The sequence below is a fragment of the Panthera leo genome, chromosome D4 (genome assembly GCF_018350215.1).
Source record: "Panthera leo isolate Ple1 chromosome D4, P.leo_Ple1_pat1.1, whole genome shotgun sequence".
Lineage (NCBI taxonomy): Eukaryota > Metazoa > Chordata > Mammalia > Carnivora > Felidae > Panthera > Panthera leo.
In genome coordinates, this window is record NC_056691.1 from 38,323,701 (window position 1) to 38,340,329 (window position 16,629).

Genomic DNA, 16,629 nt, shown 5'->3' on the forward strand with positions numbered 1-16,629 from the left:
TCTTGGGAATAAATAGTTATTCAAAAGTATAGGTCAGGGAGCCTGGGTGGCTCAGTCGGTTGAGCGTCCGACTTCGGCTCAGGTCATGATCTTCCGGTTCGTGAATTAGGGCCCCGCGTCTGGCTCTGTGCTGACAGCTCGGAGCCTGGAGCCTGCTGCGGATTCTGGGTCTCCTCCTCTCTCTGCCCCTTCCATGCTCATGCTCTGTCTCTCTCTGTCTCTCAATAATAAATAAATGTTAAAAATTTTTTTTTTAAGTATAAGTAAAAGTCTAACCATGTCTAAGTTTTCTAAGGAAATCCCATATTTGTTCAAAATGTTTCTCCATGGCATTCCATTTCTCAAATGGTAAAATTACCATTTCTGTAAGTATGTTTGTAGAAAAATTTACTTCTAAGTGTTCCAAGGCCAAAGATACTAGCTATGTATTTTTTTTATCCTTCAGAGAAAAGTTTATGTACAAAATGCTGAAGACTACAGTGACAATCACTGATAGAGCTGAAAGCAGAACCTAGAAAAATGATTGGATTTTTATCAGTGACATATTACAACATAATCTTTATTGGGTAAAATACAAAATAAACACTTATGAAATCTGTCTAAAATAAGTCAAAGAAAAATTGCAGCCAAATCTTTCTTTTTAGCAGAAGTGAAAATCTTCCTTTTGTTAGGAGAGAAAGAGAAAGACAATGGAAAATGATGATTTTAAAAAGCCACTTTTCTCTTTTAAATTCTAGCCGTGGCATGCGATAATAGCATCAGGCTTCTAAGTATCAAGTATTTCATGAGGCTATTGTTGTAATGCTCTTCATATAGAATTTCTTATTCAGATTACAAAGAGCTTGGCGTTATCACCTATATTTTCTGACCCTAAGGTATATTTTCAGGAATGGAAGATTTTCTTAAGAACTGACTGAACAATTGGGGGCGCCTGGGTGACTCAGTCGGTTAAGTGTCCAACTCTTGATTTCAGCTCAGGTCATGATCTCAGGGTTCATGAGTTCAAGCCCCACATCGGGCTCTGCATTGATGAGTTGATGGTGCAGAGCCTGCTTAGGATTCTGTCTCTCCCTCTCTCTGCCCCTTCCCACTTCTGCACTTGCTCTCTCTCTCTCTCTCAAGATAAAGAAATAAACTTAAAAAAAAAAAAAAGGACTGAACAATTAATTGATCTAGTGCTTAGTAATTTTTCAATAACACAGAAAAGCCTAAATGTACTCTTCTTTTTGCCCTAAGCATTTACTTCAAAAGGAGCTAATCAAACTCTCAAATTTGGGAAGGGGTATCTATCACATTCTACTCTGCTTTGTGTCTTAGGTATGAATCTGAGGAAATACAATGTTCCCGTATTTAGAAATGAGAAAAACAAAACAAAACAAAAACCTTTCCTGAAGAATCCATTTAGCTACTCAGAAGGAGAAGGCTGGGCTGGGGATGGAGAAAAGGTTGGGGGCGGGAATTCAGGGGTGGGGAGGGTAATGGAGACAACCCAAAGAGCATGGACTCTACTGCCCTCTGGTGGGCTTGGACTCCAGAAAATATTAAACCGTTTCATGGATTTCCTTTATTCTCTAGCAGCTTTTTTTTTCCTTTGAGAATTTAAACTAAATGGAAAGGTCTTTAACCAATTAACGTTTCCTGACGTCTCCGGGGCGGCCATATTTTACTGCATCAGTCACAGTTATCATCTGGTCCCTTATTTTTTCAGGTCACGAAGGAAGCATACCAAGCACAGAATCAGCACCATAAAAGCATCACAGGAAAGTGCTTCCCTCCCCCCTCTCCCCCCCACCCCCACCCAACCCAATAGCGCAGTTTCAGAAATGTAGGCACATTTTCCTCAAGTGTCTCCACTTGTCCTAAACATCTAGCTCTCTTTTTACAGTCTGGAGCTCAGGAATGAAGATAAATCTGGCCCGGTGGTGTCACTGTTGTACTGTATGCGCACACCTGAACCCGCATACTGAAACCTAAAAGGTGATGCTCCTGGGGTAAGCCATAGATTTTAATGTGGGCGCAAGTTTATTTCATCTTTTACATTTATTTATTGTGTCTCTGAAAACCGTAGGCTAATCCTTAATTCCCTTATTCCTAAATTTTCCCTTCAAATAGGACTTGCACTTTTTAGAAACTTACACTAAAACATCTTAATAGTGTTCCTTGCTAATCTATATTGATCAATTTCTAATGCGTTTCCATGTACTGAGTGTACTTTGTAATCACATATAATCCAACTGATTCTATGTACAGATGCTTTTTAAACTGCACAACATATTAAATTACCACAAAATGGCTCTATTTTATATTCTGATATTTTAATCCCTATTATACAAACCTAGACATTTAATCAAGGTTATGTAGGGAAACTGTGCCAATAATAACCACAATAGTAATCAAAGTATCATTTAGCTTAGTTTTGCTTTTGTGTAACTGTCCCAAGGCTTAGTTGTTGGCATGATAAGAAACTGACGGGGCATTTGCCTTATATTACCGTGGGTAGGGCAGATAAAAGTTAAATGAACTCCAAATCACAGATACCATTTAGGAAACCATGATCTTTATTTAATACTTTTTGAGCAAGTTAGTCATATGTAGCTTCCTCATCTGTCAAAGAAAGACTTGAATTGAAAAGATCTTTCAAGTAACTTCCTGCTGGAAATTTCTATATATTGATGGCTATGAATTCCAGTGGCTTAATGTCTGAACTTTGGGGAGGACGGTTCAATATGTTAATGATAACAATCAGCTATTACTTATTCGTCTTCTTTATCCCAACTTCAAATGAACAAGATAAGCCAAGATGCATCGGGCTCATTTTCCTTGAATTAAGCTAATATGGTACGATACTATTATTAGAAATTATTTAAATGAACCCTTTTAAAAACATCATTTTCATATACGTGCGATAAATTAAGAGAGCCACTGTCAGAAAACTTGAGACTTTTAGTCCCAGTTTTACCACAGATTACTGGTAATTTTGAAGATTACTCGTGTATAACATTATTGCGTTGAACTGCATTCTTTCCCAATTTACAATCTTTAATCTTATTGAAAATCAGAAATTTCCAGGCATGTTGTTTAGTCATATTAATAACACCGTGCCAGGCCCATAGAATATGATCCATGTTTGGGCCAAATTCGACAAGCTAGAGAGATGGTAGGTAATTGGAGTATGAAAATATACCCAAGCACAGGAACTTACCAAGTAAGAACAGCCAACTTGCAAACACATTTTACCATTAAAAGACTGGCTTGTATTCTACACCTAATCCTCCAATATCAACTAAATTATTTTGCTGCAACTTAACGGTTATGCCAACAGCTAACCCAATGTTTCCCTCTCCAGCTCCATGTTTGCTGCAGGTTAGACCATGCACAGAGGGTTTCCTTTTCACCACTCACAACTCAGTTAATTCCTCAAAAATAAAAGCACAACCCCTATCCAGTTCCTTTAGGGGAAAAAAAAAAAAAATATTTCTCTCTCAGGAAGAAAAAAAGAATGTATTATGTCCTGTTTCACTCTGTGGGTTAAAAAACTGAAGGAGACCCAATCCTTCTGCCCAAAAGCTCAAAAATCTGTTGGGGAAGAGAATATACAGCTGAATTACTCTGTCAAATCAAAGTCTAGTGTGGGAGAGGTGTGCTCCCAAAAAGGTATTCCTTAGAACTTGAGCCTCACTAGATATTTTTGGCCAAGTGGGTTTGGAAAATGGTATCCACAGTCAGTGGCGATTTACAATATATTGCTATATTTGACGTTCTGATAAATCAGACGCAAAACAGATCTCTTTAACTGTGTTTTACCAATGTTTCAGCCATTTATCTTTGGACCGTGGATGGTTTGTGAATATATCACATTTGAAAAATACTGTGCCAGAGACACAATTTTATAAGCACAAGAAGAAAGACGAATTCTGATTAATAATAGTTCCTATTTTCTGAGCGTTCATTATATTCTAGGTACACCGTCCATGAGAAGCACTGTAATGTATATTAGCCCATTAAATAGAAAAATTCATGAAAAATAAAAAAAAAATTTTTTTTTGAGCTAGAACTTAAAGAATGAATAACCCAGGGGCATGTTTGAGGATAAGGTCATTCCAGAACAAAGCTAAGTATAAATAGGAACGTAAACGCCAGCCTATGTCAATCTCGTTTGGAAAATTATAAAGAGAACAATAGGCCTAGGTTTCCATCAGAATGAAACTCTGGAGTTAGATGGGAAACTTGGGGCCAGGTTGTAGATGCCTCAAATACTGAGCAAAGCACGGACTTGTTTTTCTAACCAGTGGAAAGCCTGAGACGCATGTGGGCAGCAAGTGGTAGTTTTGAACAACTGGTCCAAGCACTGTGATACATGTAGATCAAAGACAACAGAAGCCACGCATTTGAAAGTCGAAATCAGGACTCAGAAAGAGCCAGTACTTTCTTCACTTCTAGAGCTCTTGCACGGCAAGAGGTTTTCTGCAAAATCTCTGCAAAAGTGTTTTACTCCTCAGTGAAGCCTACTTTTCTTCAAACATTAGCTTCTGACACATCCCCAACACTAGCTTTTCTAGGCAATTGATTTCAACTATTAACAGAATACAGCATTAGTAGTGTTTGTTTACTTATTTATTTGGTTAAAAACTGCAAACATGCTGATCCACTTTGTGAGTTAAATATTTGGAGGTGAGGGAACCCATCTTATAAAGCAGCAGAGAGGAGTGGCCAGACACACGGCAGGAGGACCCATCCAGTCAGAACGATGGGCGAACCCTGCAAGTGCAAAGGGCAGGTTTGGGTCAGCGGACAAACATATGGCATTAGGGCAACCTGCGCTCCCAACCCAGATAAGGAGAGAGCAAGAAAGGACAGACACTAAGGTAAGCCGGAGGTGTATCTCTATCTCATTCAAAGCATGGGCAGATGACAACAATGACAAATGCAGGGCAGGCCATATTTGAAACTGGAGAGAGACCTCTGCCAGGGCCCAGGGGAGGAGGGCACTACTGAATTATCTTTGCAGTTCAAGGAAGGAAGGTTTTTCCCTTAACAAGCCAGTCTGGGTGCAGGGCGGTCTAACCATTGGCTAGAGCAATGGTAAAATACCCCCTAAGGCCTATCTTCAACCAGTACCTTCTTCATCCCCAACTATCCCCAGATAAAATGGTGAAACAGCAGCCAGATGGAAGCTGGAGATAGCCTTTGTGCATAGGGACTCAGAAATTTTCATTGTAGGAAACAGAAGTGCCATAAGCCTTGTTGCCCTACCCCTTAGAGAATTTCCTAGCTGGTAATGAAATACGCCCATGTCCTTAATGAAAGGCAGGAAGAATTGTTGTTTTTTGTTTTTTGTTTTTTTTCCTTCCATGTCACCAAACTCACCCAAGCCATCCAATGCCTCCTCTTTCAGTTGGGGGACTTACCAAGACTGGTTCTGTCACATGGTGCATTGTCCACAGGTGATGGGGTGGGGAGGAGAGATACAGTGGGTGCACTGTTGGCCACCCGCATGTGAGCTGGCGACCAGGGATCATCACTCAAGGACAACGGGTCACTTAGTCTCTACCCCCAGCCTCCTGGTCCTTATGCTGAGGACTCTTCCCCACCTCCTCACTTCAGGCCTCTCATGCCTTTATTCCTTCCCCCTCACAAGCCTCATTCTGATGGAGCTCTGTGGAGTGAAAAATTATGCGTTAGGCACCCAGACATTTTGCTTTAACATTTCTGCCATCAACCACTCTGAGACTCTGCTTATAGTTCAGTGTGGTCTGGGGCAGGGGAAAATGGCTTTTTGATTAGGAGAGAAAGAAAGAGAGAGAGGGGACGAATGGAAAGGGGGGCAAGGGGGAAAAGATAAGAAATATATAGAAGACACACTTATTTACATTTCCAAATATAGTCCCCCCCCCACATGCCTGTGCACTGCTCTCTACATAACTCACATATCCTGGTTTGCCTTCCCTATACAATCCCCCAAGCTTTTTATTTTTGCTCGCTATCACTTATTTACGTGCTGAAACCAGGTAATGGGATGATTTTTACCGAGAAAAGTTGTCAGAGTTAGAGATTCAATGTATTTCCTAGGGGTTACTCTGTGCTACCCTCCGTGACAGTCAAGGAGTACATGGAACTTCTGGGCTGTCCAGCAGTCCCAGGTCAACTTGCCATGCCTGGCAGGCACAAGTGGTCATTCCGGCTTGAAGGTGGAAGAAAGAAATGGGGCAGCACATAGGGAGAGGAAGTATCAGAGAACGAGTAGGGGAGGCGATGTCAGTTTTAATCATTTCTTTGCGAGTAGAAGATTAAGAGAAGATACAGGCCAACAAAGAATTTGAAGAAGATTTAATGAGCATAACATTTAAGATTTCATAAAGGAAATAAATATTTAGACCCCTTTTAGTTTTATTATTCGGTTGCCAGACTGTGGCGTTTCTTGGACTATGGCGCATTTATATTTGTACTACATATAAATGGGGGTTTACCTATTGATCATGCTTTTATGAAAATCCACCATAGAGTTCAAATCTACCATAAAATTTGTATTTGGGAATCTGGAGGGGGCCCACAAGAAAGCGAAAAAGAGTGGAAAGTTGATAAATAAGCTATGGGTAGAAAAGGCGTAGTCTTCAGGGATGTCATGTTTAATGATGGAAAACTAGGGGAAAATAAGACTTCACGAAACTATTCAAGTCACTTAAGTCTCGTGGATTCTGTTTGCTTTATATTTGTCAAGAAGGGGTTGCAAGTACCTCTTCTGGATGAAATGTTAATAAAATCATGGGAGTGAGCTGTGGGCTTCAGTCTTTGTGGCAAAACAATAGATTGGAAGCGAAGGCTTCCCTTGACTGTTAGAATCAGATTGTCCTTTCCCTCTCAGCCTAGTGTTACGCAATGATCTCTCAGTCCACTCGTCTTAACTAGGACACTTCATGCTGTGATCCTTCTTAAGGAAAGGCTTGCCAGAATCGCCCTTTTCCACTTGTACTGATCCAAACTAAAGACCACGCCCTTTCGTTTCCAGGAACTTGGCACCTACTTGTTTCTCTGAGAGAGGCAAAGAATCATTCTTCCTACAGTCCTAAACAAAAGCAATGATAATCATGTGGACGGGAAGCATGTCAGTGCTGCAAGGGACGTGCTGCATTGTGGTGTGAAGAATGCACGAATATCCTTCACTAGAGGGAGAGTTGCTTGGTGTGGGGAGAAGGCAAGGCTGGGCAAGATCCCACAGAGGATGTCTTTGCAGTCACTGAGCCTCCCTCAATCATCTACTTCTAGTAAACATTCACTGTCTAGACACTTCATGCAGAATATAGGTAAGAAAATACTTCCTGGCCCAAAGACTATTCTGGTTGTCAACACTCAGCTTATTTATCAAATATCTAATCCATAGCCCTGTGTGTTCAGTTTTTTGTTAGTACTTTATTTTGATTATACCTCTAGCCAAATCTATCCTAAGAGAACTATCTGGGAGACTGTGACTCTTACTGAGTGATTTAATCCAGAAAACTAATTTCATCTGAAATATCTAGATTTTTGGCTTTACTTCATTTCTTCTCTCAGCCCATCTGTCGTGATGCTTCTCAGAGGACTTTGGATGGTTCACAGGCTGAAGGGCAGAGGAAATAATATTTTCCTTGCATGGTACCAAGCACCATTGGAATGGACTATTCTGATTATCGTTACCATTTCCTAAGATAAAAGTCAAGGAGATTGAGAAGGCCCAGGTGCTAAGTTTTATAAAGATTTATTGTTTGTCCAGAAGATAGGGCACTCATTTTGATATGCTGTATAAAGTGGGTTTGATTCAAGGAGATACACGTATTTTCTTTTTTATGATAAAGACTATCTTGGTGAACAACTCCAATTAAGAAGAATTCAAATTCCAGAAAGGTTTAAACCATACTGCCAGCATCTACCTGGATACCATCCGTTCCCCCTGGAAAGCATCCATTGGACTTAAGTTTTGGCAATGTCTGCAGAAATAAGCAACAATGACAATCTGCCCTTCGTGCCTTTGACTGTGAGCAATTTTTCCTATTTCCTCAGAGTGAAAAATAGCCATGACTTACCATCGTTCTCTTAGTCTCATTTTCCCAAAGTTGAACAAAATGTTTAAAAAGAAGGGAAAGAGAAGATACAAGCCAGCAATTCCCCCCATTGGCGTAATTCTTGGTTTGTTTTTTCTTGATCTATCTTAGTCTGTCCCAAAATGACTATACCATCCATTTATCTTTAGTCACTAAACACTTATGAAGCCCTTGGTAAGTATATGCAAAATGTGAGGTTTTATAAGTTCTCTTTGTCCTCAAATTCAAATTAGAATTGACCTTGCCCTTTTGTTTTCCATGGGCTCTGAGGAAGCCTCTATTTAACCTTCATATATAATGGTAGACATTTTATCAGAATAGGCTTGGAGCCAATGATCTTCCCCTTTCCTCTAAGCTAACTTTTTCCCTTTAAAAAATAAATAAAATAAAATAAAATAAAATAAAATAAAATAAAATAAAATACCTTTTTCCTTCTTCCTCCCATCCTTCTTCTTTTTCTCCCTCAGCCCTCTTACCATTGTTAAGCAAAACTCCTGAGCTAATATTATGTTCAGTATAGTAATAAAGCCCATAATGTAGATAAAATAAAGCAACAAAGTACAATCATTTCCAATAAAACATGTATATCCAAGACACAGCGAAGATAAAAACAATGGAAATAGCATACGTGGGAATGGATGTGGGATTGTTCTTCAATGGATCTATTGTGAATATATTTTTATAATTATATATATATATATATACACATATATGTATATATGTAATATATATGTATATATGTATTTTTAAAATTATATATGTTACTATATAATATATATAACGTATATGTTTTTATATATAAAATATATATTTTAAAATTATATATATGTTACATATATATGTATATATGTATATGTATATATGTATATGTATATATGTATTTTTTAAAATTATATATATGTTACTATATAATATACATAACATGTTTTTATATATATGAAATATAGATATTTTTAAATTATATATATGTTACATATATATGTATATATGTGTTTATGTATATACGTATATGTATATATGTTTATGTGTGTGTATGCATGTATATGTATATATGTGTATGTATATGTATGTGTGTGTGTGTATGTATACATATACATATATATACACAAACATATACATATTGCAAAATAAGAATTATATACCACCTCATACACTGGAAAAAATGGGATATATGTGATTCATTAATAAAGCACTGCATCAGTAAGGATGTTTCATTTCTAGGGCTGTACAACAGGAAAATGACAGCATATATAGACAATGTTGGTTAATGTGATAACTTTTAATCAAAATAGCTATAAATGTGTGGTTTAGCTAATATGCAACAATGAGGTATGCTTTTAAACTTTAAAAAAGCTTTTTGATTTTCAAAAACCTGGGTAGAAGGTATTATTCCCATGAATACATTTAGAGAAACTATCTGGCCCTAGTAAAGATTAATGAATCCAATCCCATTTTTTTACTCCTTTGAATTTTAGAACATTTTCCACAATCCCATTCAAATTCTTTAGTAACTAAATTTCTATTCTCTCCAGTATTCAGAGTCCCCATATGGAAAGTCAAGTTAATTTTAATTATCTTTTTCTTGTTTTTCACGTGGAAGGTGAAAAATAGATAAGCTCTCTTTCTAGTATTAACATCATGGTAAATATGTCACAAAAAAAGATGATGCACGGTCACAGAGGAAGTTCACCAAAGACTTGCACACTTTAGGACTTGCTATCACAACTTCATTTTACTTACTTACTTTATTTATAAGTTGATTTGCTTATTTTGAGAGAGAAAGAGAGAGAGCGCACATGAACCCATGCACACGTTGGGGAGGGGCAAAGAGAGAGAATCCCAAGGAAGCTCCATGCTATTAGCACTAACTGGCCTCTGGGCTTCTGGACGTGGGGCTTAACTCCAGGTTCCATCTCACACATGGTGAGATAATGAACTGAGCCAAAATCAAGAGTTGGCTGTTTAACCAACTGAGCCACCTAGGCGCCCCTGCCATCACAACTTCTCACGGGCACATCTATCTACCAGGTGGTTAAACACACTGTATTCTCTGGGATCGCAATTCTTTAAATGTTTAAGGGTGATTCTTGACCCTTCGCTAGAGTCTAATATTTAGATAATCGAAAAACATGGTTTCTTTTATAAAGATTCATAAACTATTTTATTAGCATATGGAGATTGAGAATGTTTTTGAAGCTTACCCTATTCAATGTACAAACCTATAAATCGGTCTGCTCTCCAGTTCAGAAAAACACTACCCTTCATCACACCCAAAGAAAAGTGTGCAGTATCCCAAATAGAAGCTTCTATTTTCTGGAGCACCTGGGGGGCTCAGCCGGTTGAGCAGCTGACTCCTGATTTCAGCTCAGGTCACGATCCCTGGGTCTTGGGATCCAGCCCTGCGTTGGGTCCCATGCTGAGTGTGGAGCCTGATTGGGATTCTCCCTCTCTCCCTCTGTCCCTCCCCTGTTCATGCTCCCTGACTCTCTCTCTTTCTCTTTAAAAAAAAGAAAAGAAGAAAAGAAAAGAAAAGAAAAGAAAAGAAAAGAAGAAAAGGAAAGAAGAGAAGAGAAGAGAAGAGAAGAGAAGAGAAGAGAAGAGAAGAGAAGAGAAAAAAAGAAAATAAAAGTTTCTACTTTCCCAACCCTCACCTAAATCTTAAATGGTATGAACTTACACAGACCTTGAAGCTTATTTATTGTGAAATGTGATCATCACTTGGGAGAAGTTCTGTTTAAATGTAAATCCCCAGGATGCCTGGGTGGCTCAGGGGGTTAAGCAGTGAAGCATCTGACTTCAGCTCAGGTCATGACCTCACAGTTCGTGAGCTCAAGCCCCACAGAGGGCTCTGTGCTGACAGCTTAGAGCGTGGAGCCTGCTTCAGATTCTGTGTCTCCCTCTCTCTCTGCCCCTCCTTGCTCATGTTCTGTCTGTTTCTCTCTCAAAAATGAATAAACATTAAAAAAAGAAAAGTAAATCCCCTTTCCTTGAATCCTTAGAAACTCAAAAATTAAAAATTAAAAATTAAAAAAAAAAATAACCATTAGTACTACATGTAACTTTCACCTTACATTTCCCCATCCAGTTTAGTATCAGTTGCTTAAGAAATATGATTTAATATGAAAGAAAGGAATACCTGGAAGACATTCAGACTTACCAACTTCCTTCTAGAAGACTGTTTAGTCTACCAAACTAGTTTCTTCTTTGTTCTCTCCCTTCTGAGACGGGATTGTGCATGAAAAGGAGGATGAACATAAAATCTATCCCAATCTAACACAGAGGACTAAGGAAGATAGATTATGTGAGTGATGGATATTGTACAATTTCCCATTTATTTTTAAAACTAGATACTTATGGATGATGCTAGTGATGTGGCTAGATTGATGATAAAAACTCCCACTGGGTTTAAATAATTCCCATCCCAAATACATCTTATTTACAATATTAAGGAGTGGCACATGCATTTCACCAACCAATGAGACTCTGCAGCTATTACTTCTCCTGGAATTGTTTTTGCTTCTGTTTCCTATTCTAGCAGAAATTATAAGGAAATTACTAGAGTGAGAAAGTAAGGGGCACTTTACAAGGTTATTTTTAAAGTCAAAATATAAACCAATACTAGTGACAGCATACTCCATACGGCCCCCACAATTCTACGTGCATCGTCATAGCCCTTGAGTTCATGGACTTTACCATTTTTCAAGTGCCATCATGTGTAGACACTTCATATCATTTGATAGGAACAGAACTTTGAAGAAGATGCTATTATTCCCATTTAAAGTCAAGAAGACAGAGGCTCAGAGAGAGAGGTCAGCTACTTGCCCTGTGGCAGCCAAGCCAGGGTATGAATCCAGGGATTAGGAGATGAAGGCTCAGGCTCTTCACACTCTATTTCAGAGAAATCTAGAATTCCTTCAGCAGAAGACATTGATCACCTATGACTTACATTCATGCAAGACAGTCAAAGTGGGTGTTGAGACTTTGACGTCTTCATTACATAAATACCTGTAACATACAGAGAGGAAAAACTAAAAAAAGCATCAACTACTGAATAGAAGGAAAACTAGCCAGGTCCCTCGCAATAAATGTAGATGAATGGGGTGGAAATAATTCACATCGTTTGTTACCCAAATGCCAATAAAAATTACAAAAATAGATTTTAAATGTACAATTTCTTTATTTATTAATCCTGAGATTAAAAGATGAAGAAATTATATGCCCCTTGGCCTAAAAAACCCTCCACTCTTTTTCTGTTCTTTCCCCAGACTTTTTTTAAAGGTGGGTCAGGGTCCTTTATCATACAGTGAATATCTGGCACCAGATCTCCTGTTTCGGTGGAAACAACGTCTGAAGAAGGATAGATTGTCCTTTTATTTTTAGAATGTGAGTAACAAATACATATCTGATCGTAAGGGAAATAATAGGTATGTATACAAATTTCATAAAGGGGTTTAAAAAACCACTGTGAAGCTAAAACTAGAAGATGCTGGGTGTCCTTTTAACTGCACAGGTATCCACCGGCCACAAAAGAAAGCTCATGAAAATTCACATTTCTTAAATGCAGAGAACTCACAGTTAAGTTTTAAAAAGCTCAGGGGCGCCTGGGTGGCTCAGTCGGTTAAGCGTCCGACCTCAACTCAGGTCATGATCTCGCACTCTGTGAGTTCGAGCCTTGGCCCCACGTCGGGCTCTGGGCTGATGGCTCGGAGACTGGAGCCTGCTTCCGATTCTGTGTCTTCCTCTCTCTCTGCCCCTCCCCCGTTCATGCTTTGTCTCTGTCTGTCTCAAAAATAAATAAACGTTAAAAAAATTAAAAAAAAAATTTAAAAAGTTCAGTGACGTCTCTGAAATTCCCATAGCAAAACATATTGTCTATATGTTTCATTATACTGACATATTTTCAAGAGTAGCTAGCTACTTCTTAAAATATTGAAGGTTTATTAATATCTGAGCGATGACTGGCCGATCAAGTAAACCTATTAAATATTCAATCAGTAAATTTATCTTTTGAACTAACTTGTAGCCAGTAAAATGTAAACTTAAGTACTGCCTTGCTGGTTGGAGAGCAATCCTTTCTTATGGGACATATATTTTAATATTCACAGAAAGGAAAAAGATCATGACTGTGAGGAAGGACTTATTTTTTAAATTAGGTAAATATTTCACTATTTCATTTCACTTACAGAATCACCTTTTTTCCTTAAAAAAGAAGGATGTCAGGTTGCGTTGCCTCACTCAAAACTTGTCTGGTGCCAGTGAAGGAACATATTTTATACTCAGTTGAGAGATTTTTTATCAGTGCACTTAAAGGCAGCGGGGTGCATAATTAGGTATGCCTGCCATCTGCATAGCCCTCCAGGTGCAAGAGGCATTAGCCTTATTTAATATTACCACAGCATTAATTTTACTTCATTAATTTATGTCATTTGTCCTTTATTTCAAACTCGGATTGCCAAAATGCAATGCCAAAATGTGATGACCCAATCCCAGTGTTAGAGCCTTATAAAGAAAATTCTAACCTCGTTAACAAGAATACTCTGAAGAACAGGAATTGACTGGCTTGCTTTCACATTTTAAAAAAGGAGCCTATAGACAAAGACACCTATGGGGTAGTTGGCGCTGATGAGGCTCTAGAAAATACTGAATTACATAATGAAAAACGTTTTCTTTCAGTTCCTTTAAGAAAAGAGTTTCCACTGAATTATTACTACCATTCCGACATTTGCCATTCTCCCTTTCTAGCAAAGCGAGCAGGCCTTCCGACCTTTGGTAGGCAAGAGTATCTTGACAGAATTTAATAATGTAGTTTTTGCTTGTAGTTACTTCATATTAATGGCAAATGATAATAGCTTTCCGTTTAAAGTACTGAGACGTGGGGCGCCTGGCTGGTTCAGTCAACTGAGCGTCCAAACGTTGATTTTGGCTCAGGTCGTGATCACAGGGTTGTGGGATTCAGCCCTTCGTCGGGCTCAGCATGGGCTCTCTCTCTCCCTCTGCCCCTCTCCCCCGCTCAGGCTCTCTCTCTAAAAATAAAGAAATAAATAAACAAACAAAGTGCTGAGAAGCGTTTAGGTTAAAAATTAGTCTATATTTAAAAAAGAATATTTAGTAATTAACAGGAGAGTTATATGAGGATATGGAAATTATGGGTTGTATGACAACTGAAATTTCAGCGTAAGTTGATTTGCACCCAACTTTAGAAGAAAAAGACAAGATTACACAAAAATGAAAACTGAAGGCTATTTAGGAAAGCTTTTAAATTTATATTGCTCTGTGTCTACCAGGATATAACACACATGTACAACTATCACCATTTCTTGAGAGATTATCCCGTGGACAGTGTCGATGCTTTATATACAGTTATCTCTTTGAATTTTCCAAAGCAAGGTCAATCTTGTTCCTTTGGGGTAATGAAGTTCAGGGGAGTGGAACTCTGAATGTCAAATATTTCAAGGTAGACTCAGGTGAAAAAGAAATATCATGATTTCTAGTCCACCAATAAGAAAAGAAATGAGAGAAAAAGTATGTTTTCCAAGGGTAAGTGTGCTTGTTCCTGAAACTATGTCCACAAGTAAAGAAGAGGAGGGTGGGGGAGGGAAGGAGAAGGGATCACAAAGTATTCCCAAAGGACACACCCTCTGAAAAAATGCCCAGTGTCAAACGAACAAGTTGAAGCTCCCCACAGAAGCTGCCTAAAGCAGTCTTTCCACGGTGGTACTTGTAGAAACTTCTAGAAACATTTTTAGTGAGAAAATTCCGAGATCACTACCATAGATATGCCTCCTTTTGGACAGAATCCTTTTTAAGGGCCTATGATTGAACTTTCAGTACTTCACCGCTAAGCACAATTCTGAGACAAATAATACAATTTTTTTTCTAATTGACACCAAAATGAACAATGTGGACTACCTACCTATATTTTGAAAGGGAAAAGCAACAGCAATATCAAGTACACAAAAGTCACTTTTAAAACATTTGCTCTGCCTAGTTTTCATGCTCTTTCATTTAGAAAATTTCTTGCTGCTGATCTTTTTTTTTTTTCCTCTTGAGGTAACGGAGGACAATCCCGCCTTACAGATAACTCTCTTTAGAAAGGGGCAACGTTAAACGTTAGTTCCCCGTAGACAAAACTGAGGACCGTCTTTGCACAAATCTAATGCATTCCAGAATACCTGTCACTGACATGAAACAACACACCGGGGCTGCTGAAAGCAGGTGATGATAGTTCTGACATTCCCACACCTAGGCCAAAAAAAAAAGGGCTATTTACTCCTGTCTCCCTGCAGGCGTCCTTTCAACTCCTCTATTCACTGGCCTGAGATAAGAACAAAGGCACTAAATCACACATGCCACGCCATTCTCAGATGACAGGCTCCCTGGCCAGATCCAAGACAACCTCGACAGTACACCTCCAGCAAGGAAGGGCTCCAGTTGCCTCGCCAAACCAATCAAAATCTGCTTTACCAAGATTCCCAGAAACACAACAAGAACGTGTCCTCTTACGTTTCGTGGCTTGTAAGGTTGGTTTTCATGCTTCCAACTGGACCACCGTTCTGATGTATGGAGCCAACGGACGTGCCACACCACATTGCTACTCCCGCAGCTACATACCCGTTGGTGCCGAAATTAAACACATCGTTATTACTCTCGTCACGGTTATAGTTATTGTTATCATCGCCATCATTATCCTGTTGGGGGGGGGGGGTCACGAAGAACACCAGGAATGTGTGGTGTTCTCCCGTGTGACTTAATCACGCAAGCGATTATATTGCACCTACGATGGGCTATCCGCCATCTTGAGTGTACGTAACATCAACACTATAACGTTCAAGTCCTCAGACTCTTTGTTCACTTTGTTTCGTCACTACAGAGAACTCTTGCTCTTAGATCTACAGAAAATAATAATAGAGGAAGCGTAAGCCTTTTCACTTTTCTACAGTGCTGATGAATCTATATTCCCCTCGGTCTTTCTCGTCCTCCTCCCCTCTTCCTCCCTCCCTCCTCTTTCATGTGCTGACTCTGTTAATTAGTAGGTTTCAGGAGGGGTGTTTTTCCTCAGTATTTATATATCTCTACAGTGGCATACCCACTGTTTCTTCTTCTTTTTTTTTTTTTTTTTTAGTATTTTGTTTTTGAGAGAGAGAGACAGAGAGAGAGAGACAGAGAGAGAGAGAGAGAGAGGGTGGAGGGAAGAGAGAGAGGGGGACAGAAGATCCCAAGCGCTGACACTGACAACAGTGAATCTGACGTGGGGCTCAAACTCGGGAATGGAACCCCGAGATCATGACCTGAGCCAAAGTAAAGAAGCTCAACTGACTGAGCCACCCAGCCTCCCTCCACTGTTTCTTTTTTTGCATCTAGCCTGTAAAACAATATTAATACTGTGAAATGAGTCATGACCTATGATTTAATCATGTGTGTGCTCAACCAACAGGTGCAGTGCACCTCCTGTTCCCAGGTCCAGTGAGAGCAGCCATGAATGTAAAAACATCGAAGACACTCACTATTAGTGCCCCAGGGCCTCCATGGCAAAGTACCACAAACTGGGTGGATT